The 11,306-nt window shown below is 36.8% G+C and overlaps 1 long non-coding RNA gene across 1 annotated transcript; it reads right to left on the bottom strand.

The window, feature by feature from the left end:
• Window positions 1-1,567: 1,567 nt before the first annotated feature.
• Window positions 1,568-9,493, bottom strand: LOC128615087 (uncharacterized). Its single transcript, XR_008387148.1, has 3 exons — window positions 7,266-9,493; window positions 4,649-4,740; window positions 1,568-2,388 (listed from the first exon to the last, which is right to left on the bottom strand). It is a non-coding gene; the product is annotated as an uncharacterized LOC128615087 (long non-coding RNA).
• Window positions 9,494-11,306: the final 1,813 nt, after the last annotated feature.

Raw genomic sequence — 11,306 nt, 5'->3', positions numbered from 1 at the left:
TCATTTCGTTCATTTCATCAGAATATAATTAAAATGTTACGTATTAAAGTCCACGAAACATCGAGTATTTAATAAACTATAAAATAAACTAGGCTAATGCAACCAAGGCCGAATTATGAGAAACAGAAATGATTAATTAATAGCTTGGCATTAAGTCTTCAGGCTATGCAGTCTGTTAGTTCACTTCACCTCCTGATCCGAGGCTTGTTTCTTTTGTCACGTCACATTTGTCACGTCTGTTCCTCGGAAACAGAAATGATTAGTTCACCTCTCGAGTCTTCGGGTTCAAGTCGTTCGGTCATCACGTGACCGTCCCATAGGCTGAATGCAGTGGGGCAGTGACGTTATGAACGAACGACTCAGACCAGAAGACTCAAGAGGTGAACTAATCATTTCTGTTTCCTGTACAGAAACTATGGGTATGTTGCTGCGCATGCGCGGTCCAAAATGAACGAATCACTCATATTAAAGATTCGCTCAAAATGAACGAATCGTTCATGAACGACACTACTAAACCCCCGCACTAACTCTACTGACAAGATTTGAATAAAGTATGCCACCATAAGCAGTATGTTATGGAAAGCCAGATGGGTCAATATTCACGTGCATCGTTACGCCGTTTTATATGGAAAGCCAAATGGGTCATTATTTGCGTGTATCCTTAGGCCGTTTTAAGTGTAAAGCCTCTGGTATACTTCGTTTTTTACGCACCGTCGTACGCATAGCAATTCAAAGTATACTCCATTTGACATGTACGCGTTGTACTGGGGGTTGGATGTCACAGGTGTTCCAAAGAGGAAAAACAGATCATTTGCAATTAAATGCAGGCTTTAAAATATAGAATGTATTGTTTTCAGATGTTCTATTGCTCAATCCTTAGTCAGATGTACCTGCTAATTCTAGCTTTCACAGCAAGTTTAATTAAATGCCTAGTTTAATTAAATGCCTAAATGGCATTCTCTTGTTTGGACAGTCATTTATATTTAAGATTTAAATTATTATTATTATTATTATTATTATTATTATTGTTGTTGTTGTGTGTGTGCGTTTTTCTGTCAGCGCCATTGAAAAAGAGAGTTGCGATATGCTTTGATCTCGCCGCAATGCAGTCACGTGGTTCATGTAGCTCTCAGTAGTTCCAAACAAATCTACACTGTCTGTCAAACCTGATTGAATGAAGCGGGACAGACAGCAGCAGAGACTATATTTGCAGCAAATATTAACTTTCAGTAAATATTAACACATTATTTGCTTTGATTACTACATTGACTACATTTACAACAGCATTTTTTTTCTGGGGAGTGATGAAGAGACAGCATTAATCAGTTTTTTTTGTGTTCACTTTTAAAGGAAAAGGGGATTGCTCCCATAACACAGAATACATTTACAGTATGTATTAATTAATATTTTTCTCTTGCTTCTACGGTCATAATTACTCACATCTTAATGTCATCTTATGTTAAGACATTCACATAAGCATGCACAACAAGTGAATATCAATGAGTGCAAGCAACTGCTAAATTTATCCAAAGAAAGAAGTTTGGACAATAATGTAAAATAAACAAGGCAAACAATTGCATTCAGCAAAGCATTTTATTATATGATATATCCAGGAAGATGGGATAGGCTCCAGGTTCCCCGTGACCCTGAAAAGGAGTAAGCGGTAGTAGATGGATGGATGGATGGATGGATGGATGGATGGATATATCCAGGAAGAGGCTAGATAAGTTTTTCCTCGAATGGGCAATCTTCATAGAAACTCATTCGACCCCCTACAGGGACAGAAAGATGGGCACTTTTATGCAATTCCTGAAAAGTGATGAGGCTGAAATTAATGAGTGAAATTGATAAATAAAATGACAGCGCCTATAAAAAAAAATAATGTACCTCTTATATATAATTATTTTTATTATTTATTTATTTTTCCCCTGAATGTTCAATATTGAGGGTGGGGTGGGGTGGTGTTTATAAATGTTTATAAATGTTATTGTATGTATGACTATGCTCTTTCGATGCCAAAAACCAATAAGTATAATGTTAATGTTATAAAATAAATAAATACATAAATAACTTTTATACATCAAGGTAGATCAATGGTTGGCTGTGCAGCATTTGGATGCAAAAAAAAAAGAAAGAAAAAAAAAGGAATGTATTAATGAGCCCCATTAATTTTAATGCTCTTCATAAACAGCAGAATACCTGCTTATAATAACAGACCAGTCTGATGTGTGTAGAGGTGTGTGTGATTAGGTTGTATTATTTGCCTGTGTTAAATAAATAAAAGAATGAACTAATAAGAATATCCCATCTGTTCAACAGCTGGAACTTGAGATTTACTGCATCAGTGAATAAAGGGGTAGCTCTTGCTTTAGACTTCTCTATCACCTCCTAAAAGAGAGAGAAAAAGGTGCTATCTTAAGATAATGTAAAATTAAATGTCATCCATATACTTAAGTGATGTTGGTCCAATAAGCACACTGTAATGTTCTCTTGAGTTTGCACTCAACAAAATCTTTATGTACACATGTAAATGTTTTATCAGTCTAATCAAAGTTGGGCTGCAATTCCAACTGCCAGTTTATTAGGGTCAGAGAGCTAAAACTAATACAGTCTAAATTTAACTACAAATCTAATCACTGAATATATATTTTGTATGTTAACAAACACCAATAATGATATAATTAGAGGTAAATGTAATGGGAGCTATAGTCCAGAGTAGCCTCTGGGATATCCATGATAGAATGTCTTCCTGGTTTTCCTGGTATCTTCCTGGTACTCCTGGTCAGGGAGCTGTCGATCCAAATCTCACTACCCAATGAGAGTAAATTGCTGTTAAGCCCCGCCCACACAAAAAGTTTCTGCCAGAATGGTGAATGTAAACTTGCTGCGTGTAAATAACAAGTTTGAAAGTACAAAAGAAAACTCTGGCAGCGCATTCATAAACTATGATTAGTGAAACAAAGCTTAGAAAATGGTTAACAAACAATGCTGTTTATTTGAAGACCATGTTAAATTTTTGTCACTGAGTTCACTGTTTTCGGTTTCAGTGTTTTTCTTCTTTCTCGTTGTATATTTTTGTTCTTTTCTTGAAATGTTACGTTCAATACTTTTGGCACAAATTTAATTCCATACTACAGCCCTGAGTGCCCAGGCCAGGTTACACCCCTGATTCATGTTCAGGAACTTAAGGCCTAGTTTCTGGCTATGATCTGGCTAAGATTTTTGCCAGTCTGTCAGTAGAAAATTCATGTTAGTGCAATATGTCAAAAATAAGTGGCTCAATGTTGGATTTGGATGGACATATCCTTGCTACCACCAAATAAACTGCTGATATTTTGGCATTGATCCAAACATGGTCAAAGTGTATTTTAAGAGTACTTGAGGCATACACATTAGTAACAAGGGGGACAAGACTTGGTGGAGCAGGCATCCTTGTCGACATTGAGTTCTACTACTCCAATGTCTCTTACTTCTCCTGGGCCAGAGCATGTGTTGACAGATTGGGCAATTTACAGTTGAGCTAGTATATTTTTATAGTGAAATGGAAATCCCTAATAATAATCCATCTTAGTCTAACTCAGCCTGTAGACCACTGTCAGCTGGAAACCACTAGCCTACTAATGCTACACTGTAAAGTTTTACAATATTTTTATTAACATGTAATGATAAGTCAATCTCAAATACTGATGAATTTAGTCAGATAGCATGGAAGATGGAAGAGGGAATAACTTAACAGCTGGAAAAGATGGTCTACTAGCTTGTCCTGCTCAACCTGTGGTTTGGTAGCTGGTAGCTAGTCAGACCAAGCTAGATTTTTCTGTAGGGTTGTTAGACCAGTTATTAGCTGCTGTCCCTCATAAAAATTGTTGTGTTACACTTCTGTATTACTGTGGTACTTTATGTAAATAGGGTTAGTAGACCTTGAAATCTTAAAGTGCCACTGAAATTAACGTTGGTATTTCAGAGCTTTTTTTTTTTTTAACCTGTCCTTAGTTTTATGGACACCATTCCATCCATTTTCTGTACTGCTTATCTTACACAGGGGGACTCGGGGCACCTTGGATGAGGTGCCATCCCATCGTAGGGGACAATCACACACAAATTTACACACCCATACACACAATACGGATGCCAATCAGCCTACAACACATGTTTTTAGACTGGGGAGGAAACTGGAGAACCCAAAGGGAACCCCTGAAGCATGGGGAGAACATGCAAACTCCTCACACGCAGGCCATAAATCGAAGGAATCAAACCCTCAACCCTGGTGGTGTGAACACCAATATGATTTTGCTGAAATATTTTGGAGATATTCTTGTTTTAATTTTATAGTTCATCACATCCAGGAAAACAAGCTAAAGTTTTTCATGATTCAAATCTAAACCTTGTGTTCCTCCAATTAAATGCTCTCTAGAACAGGAGATGGGTTTTGATCTACAGCAGTAGGCATTAGCTGCAGTAGTAGCTCATTAGCAGTAAATATGGTTTGTCTGTGCCATTTTGGCTGTGTACCTTCCTGCACATTGTTCCCTTTTTGCACCATGAATTGGTTGAGAAAAGAATGGTTGGAGTTTATTCATTTTGAAGAGGGAAGAATTTGCATGAGGTTCCAATTATGTGACAGGCATTTCTTGGAGGAGTGTTTTACCAACTTGGGGCTGTTCAGTGCTGGAATATGTTGCTTCTTTAGACTGAGCAAGAATAATGTTTCGTCTTTATACATCATTGGGACATCTCCATCTGTAAGGGTAAATAAAAGGCTTTCATTAATCTCTTCTTTTTTCCCCATATTTAGCTAGTCTGCTAAGCTACTGTCAGCCCTGTTTAGATTCTCCAGTTGTGGTGTATCTCAGTCAAGATGTGTGTGAGCCAGACAAGCAGTTCCTCTTTCAGAAGGAAATACTTCACCATATACTGTAGAATCAAATCACAGCTAATAAGCCATTTCATGGGGAATTTAACTATGAAGCTATATACAGTATGTTTACTTTGCTCCTTTATGGTATCTATTGTTACAGTCCTGTATAACATGACAAAACAATACAATACAATAGTTTTACTGTTGTACTTTTGTTAGATGGTATGTCAGTAATGATAAAACTATGACAATAGTAACCATTTATATTGTCACTTACACCACTTATAACGCTGTTGGATTCTCAATACTGATTGGTCAGAAAGTGTTGATTAATTTTCAGCAGCTCTGACAATAGTTCTAGCTGTAATTCAAATCACAGATTTATATTAACATTCCCATTCTAGTAATTCTATAGTAGCAGCTAGTTCACATAGACAGATTTTAAATGCGGGGAATTGTTGTTATTGTGAGGTTTTATGTGAGTTGATACCATTATGGGTTAAATAATTAACTTTGGGGTTGTAATGGCATCACACCATGCCATTGTTCATTAGTACTCTTTAACAGCATCCTCCATTGTGTTTTATTCCTTACCTTGTTAATTTTCCATACATATTTTGTATTTTAAATATGAGTTCTTATAAGTGTAATATAAGCAAATCTCAGACGATGTAGTGAATGCAGTGACTCCAGGGTCAGGGTGAGTGATCTGCAGTAAGTTGCTCAATAGCTCAAGTCAGACAGGTAAAAATGCTGCAGGATTTGCTTTGCTCTGGTGATAACAGAAGAGAAGATCCAGAACAAATTCTGATATTGCATAATATTTGAAGAAAATTATACTGAGTTGCTCAACACAGATCTTTGTGCCAGTGCACCAGGGTGACCTGAATAAATTTATCCAGTGCTTGATGGTACTGCCATTACTGCCATCATAAACCAGGTTTAGGATCAGAGATAATGCAGTTAATGTTTTGGGAGAGAGAACGTGCTAACTGCACAAAGGTCATGAACCTGCTCTGTTAACACACATATAATAAGGAAGAAAGAATACTTAATGTTTTTTCCCCTCTGATGACCATAAACAGCCCTAAGTCAGTATCTTCCAAACTGGTCCTCAGGGTCTTGACTATTCAGATTTTTATTTTTTTTTTTAGCTCCAAACACACCTAAAACCGTGAATACATGATATGTGTATGTGTGTGTGTGCTGGGCTGTGGGAGAGAGTCAAAATATAGTTCCCAAGAACTGGTTCATGATGCACTGTGAAACACACACACACGTATGTACATACAGTGTGTGTGTGTGTGTGTGTGTGTGTGTGTATATATATATATATATATATATATATATATATATATATATATATATATATATATATATATCAGTATAAACTAAATCACCCATGTAATATTTAGATAGATCTCTTTTACACTAGGACAAATGAAAAACGATTAAAAAAAATAAACCAATTTAGGGCAACAAGACATTTAGTGTTTCTGTCTGTCAGGACAGTATGTACTAGGAAATAGTACATACTTGAGGTGATGGTCAGGTAAATAGGTCAGGGAAATAGCTACCAAATGTAGTCACAAGCACAGAAAATGATGCAATAGCATATGTTAAAATGCATTGCATTTCCCTTTCTGAATATGATATAAATATTCTTTAATAAACTTTACTCACCCTTTTGCTTAAAAACTCCTGACAATTCTTTCATATTCTCTGAGCAGCTTTTGGATCCATTCAGTTGTAATATTTGATCCCAATCAAATGCATATTTTATCTGGCATATATGTTCTCATGCTTCCAGATAGCTCGGCAAATAATTGGCCATTTATTTAGACATATCTGTAATATCTCTGCTATATTTCTTACACTTCTTTTCTATTGTTGTCTTATTGCAGGTTAAACCCAAAATTTCTTCCTTTCTTTCTTTCTTTTCTTTTTTAAGACATTATGGAATTCATTGAGGGTCCGTTTTGTACAACATTGTAAAATAAAGTTACATTAAATAGGTACATTAATAAAGATACATTAATAAAGGTACATTGTTTAATTGACTGTCTTATTCATAGTCTCAATGCAAAGAAAAAACAATCCCATCTCTGTCGCTTAAAAGAAGTAAAGAGAAACAACAATTAATTTTTTTTTCTTTGAAAAAGAGGTATAAATACACTCCACACTAAGGCGGCCCTTTCTTACTGCATATTATTTAGTAAGTCATATAACAGAAATCATATTCCTTGTGTTAGTAGTGTCTCATATTCAATATTTCTGTGAGGAAATGTATTTTGATTGACTTTGACATTTTAATTCAAATATTTCTGAAGGACTTTACCCTGCATCTATACCCTTCACTGACTAGAGAAAGATTAACCACGTAGCACAGCATATTGCAAAAGCTTACCTCAGTAATTGGGCTAATCGTTTGGAGACGCACATCATCTTTACTATCTCACTAAGTCCATATCAGAATCCAGCCATTTTGGCATAGCTTCACCAAACTTTGGAATGTGTAATTGATTATTGCAATGAATAAATAAAAAAAGATCTGTGTCACAATTTGCACTGATTTCCCCAGTGTCTGTCCTAAATATTAGAGGCAGGTTTCCATAGCTCTGAACTTGCCAAGAGTTACTGATTGACAGCTCTGATATCAGCTGACCATCAGCAGACAAACATATTAAAACTAACTTACGCCGCCTAATTTACATCTGTTTCATGGGATTTGGGATTTCTAGACTAAGAAGCAATATATGAAATGGTTCATCCCTCAGAGTTAGTACTAGGTAAGCAAATGGTTAAGAAAGAAAAGAAAGAAAAGTAATATGTAACGGGCTGTAGATCTGAACATTATCAATCCAGCCCTGAATATGGCAGGAGAGAACATCCATAATGTTGTTGTTCTATTAGCTTATCACTGGTGAAGGAAAGTATGGGAGAAAGTATGTATTACTCTTTCTGACCACATGCTGGTGCTACCGGTATACAAACAGCACTAAGTCTCTCACACTCCTCCCACACTACTCAAAGTGTGAGATTAGTGGACTGTGAGGAAGCCATTCAACTCGGACTCAGTATAATGTTACTTAATTTACATTTATATTATCAGACCCTCATATACATAAGGAGTTGAAGAAGGTGCAGAAAGCTAAACATGCAGAGATATAAAGTACGAAGAGAATCATATTTCAGGATTTGTAACCTGAAAGACTAGAGAATACTGTAAGTTCATATACATGCTATAATGGTTATTTGTTAACTGAAAGGAAAAAAGTTTCAATTCTAAATTCATGCATAAATACTAAATGCTCATTCATAACTATCAGCCTTTCTGCATCTGGTTTGAACTAGAGAGTTCAAATCTGACTGGGAGCTCAAATCTGATACATCCGATCAGCAACCAGCTGACTGTGGTCCAACCTTCTGCCGTCCAAACCAGAATTCAGCTATGAAGTATTGAGGTTCTGACTTGAAAGAATCTTTCAAAGCAATGCCAGGAAAGACACACACACACACACGCACGCACATGCACGCACGCACGCACACACACACACACACACACACACACACACACACAAACTATGTAATTTCCACCTTATGTTAACCCTGCTAGGTCTCATGTGAGTATCTGTTGCTAAGTGAAATATCTAGTAAAGTCATATGTTTTTAATGATGTCAGTGATGTAGTATTTATCTTGTATAAGAAGGTTTCACTTTGTAGTCTGCTGCTAACACATACACACACACACACACACACACACACCTCCCTATTACACACAGCTGAGTGATAAAAATACTAAGTCACTCCACAGGTTCCATAAAACATTTTTTAAAAATGTTCAAAAATCCAAAAATAGAGCACAGGGAAACTAAGTGCACGTTTCCATCCTGACACTCGATTCCTCTCCGTGCCTTCCATGACTGGTTGGTGCCGGTAAGGCATCACCCGATACAGGGCCCACTGTTGGCAGGGGCAGCGGTGCAGCCTGACGTCTTTACTGGTATAAAAATAATACCCACAGTCATTAGGAGCGATCTGAGATCAGAGCCTGGAAGCAAAACCAAACAAACTGGCTTATGTAAGAGGGTTAACATCAATTATAGGGGAAAAGGAAAAGAGGAGCGAGAGAGAATATTAGTGAAGGCTGAATTGAAACAACAAAACAAAATAAACATTAGTGAATAAAATTAAAGGAATTTAAATACATGTTGAATTAAAGAATGTAACTCCTGCTTGATGGTTATAATCATAAAGGGTTTGGAAGACCAAAGCAGGACAGTCATACACACTCTCTACACAAACCTCTGAGTGTGCTTCCCAGTATGTCTGTAACCTTCTGGATGCCTCTCGTCTACAGACTGAAATAAAACCCATCGTTACTCCACCACATGTTCAGCCACAGAACCAGTTTATTCTGCCTCATTCTGCTCTCAGTGTGCTTGTGTGTATGTGTGTGTGTGTGTGTGTGTGTGTGTGTGTGTGTGTGTGTGTGTGTGAGCGTGTGAGCGTGTGTGCACACGCACACAAGTGTGCATGTGTGTGGGCATGTTTTTACATCTTGGCAGGGACCAAACTTCCTCATAAGTATAGGAATATAGGAGTTCTGGCCTTGTGGGGACATTTGCCTGGTCCCCATGAAGAAAAATAACATTACGGTTAGATTTAGGTGTAGCATTAACATTAATTACCTGCATTAATAATTATGTCAATGGAAGGTCCTCACAGGGATATTAAGACCAACATGTGCCTGCTTGTATGTGTTGGTTAATTTCAACTATTTGGTGTGTGAGGCTGAAGAATTTCAAAAATGTACTGTCTTCTAAACACTTTTTTCTTTCTAATGTCTAATTTTTTACATATTTCTAATCTAGCATACTGTTTTGTTGTGTTACACAAGCACTGTTTTGTAGCTTCCTCATTCCATCTGGCTGACAGTAGTGTTTGAAACCCGTTATGACATTAAAACCCTGTGTTTCACAACAAACTGAACAGGCCTGTTCTCTGGTCAGCTTAAGATTTCATTGCCAAGATTAAGATGAGCTGAACATAGTGTGGTTCAGTCTGGACCTAGATGTTTGTTTGAATAAATGCAAAATGCATCATTCTGGGAAGCTGCAAGGACATCTTTGTAACACCAACTTTAACACAGTCTACAAGTATTACTCATACCCTGAGGGGACCAAGCACACTAGGTCTATTTAGAGTCTTCTGGTCAATGTCTGTCCACCTCTGCCCACAGACAGGCTATAAAAGTGTTCGTTCCCTTAAATTCTTTCATGTTTTGTGTTTTGACTGACTATGTCCAAGAACTGCATATTACCATACTAAATAGCAAAGTAAAAAAAAAATAGAGGCAGCAAAGTATTTTGACATACAGTAAATTTGGACATTGTATGGAGTGTGGTTTTGGGTTTAACAGCATATCATTTACCACATACATTCACATAACATAAATTAACACTGTAGAGGTCTTTATAACTGAAAACGAAACTAACATGTAACGTGTATTATATTTACAGTATTAGCTGTCATTTGGCATGTTTCTCTGCCTACTCTGCTACTGTCTGAATTTGACAAGATAATTATTCGATTTTATTTGTCCCTACAAAAGGTGTGACTCTCAACTCTGCTTGAGTGCTGTGTTTGAGCATGAATCTAATCGCACACAGATGTCAGTGCTATATTTAAAGATTCTCCATCCCCTTTCCCCTGTGATGAAGCACTTCTGTCATGTCACATATCATCCTGGAGTGTTAAGTTTCAATCTTAAAACACACATGCAACTGAGACACAGCTGTTTTCTATTTTCACATGGATATTTGCATGTCATTTACATTCAGGTTGTAAATAACAAGTCATTTCAGTAATTGTACTATCTCTAGCTTATGAAAACCTTCCTGTGAGCTTTGGGTGTTGTTTTGGATAGTTCTGATTTAGTCAATGAATCCGGATAAGAAAGCATTATGAGTTGCATTATACTGTACAAACATTTTAACAAACAAGCAAAAAAATATCTTAGACACCCTTTGTGGCTGTAAAGGCTACAGGGGCTCCAAAATTGGTGTGTTCATTCTGAATAATCAGCTGCACTGTGCAAGACCGGAGTCACTATGCTCAGAATCAAAAGCGCATTTCTCTGCCTTCACTGCACTAACGCCACCATCCCACATGTTCCCACAAGATATAAAAATATTTCACAGATAATCTAACAGCAGTCAGTCTTTTTTAGTTACTTATACGTCTCTTCAGTGTGAAAGAAAATTATTAAAGTGTTTAAAAGAAGCTTCAGAATGAATTAGTTTCAGACCTGTGATCAGCTGTGGGTTTTGTATCAGGGATCCATTCAACACTCATCACTAATATGAGCGAGACATCAGCCGTGGTGTAATAGAACCTTTTACAATTTATTAATTATCTTATTTGTAATTTTGTTTCTTTGTTTTA

This window comes from Ictalurus furcatus, chromosome 11 (assembly GCF_023375685.1).
Source record: "Ictalurus furcatus strain D&B chromosome 11, Billie_1.0, whole genome shotgun sequence".
Taxonomy (NCBI): Eukaryota; Metazoa; Chordata; class Actinopteri; order Siluriformes; family Ictaluridae; genus Ictalurus; species Ictalurus furcatus.
Note: the sequence above shows the minus strand (reverse complement) of the source record. Positions and strands in the feature narration are given on the sequence as shown.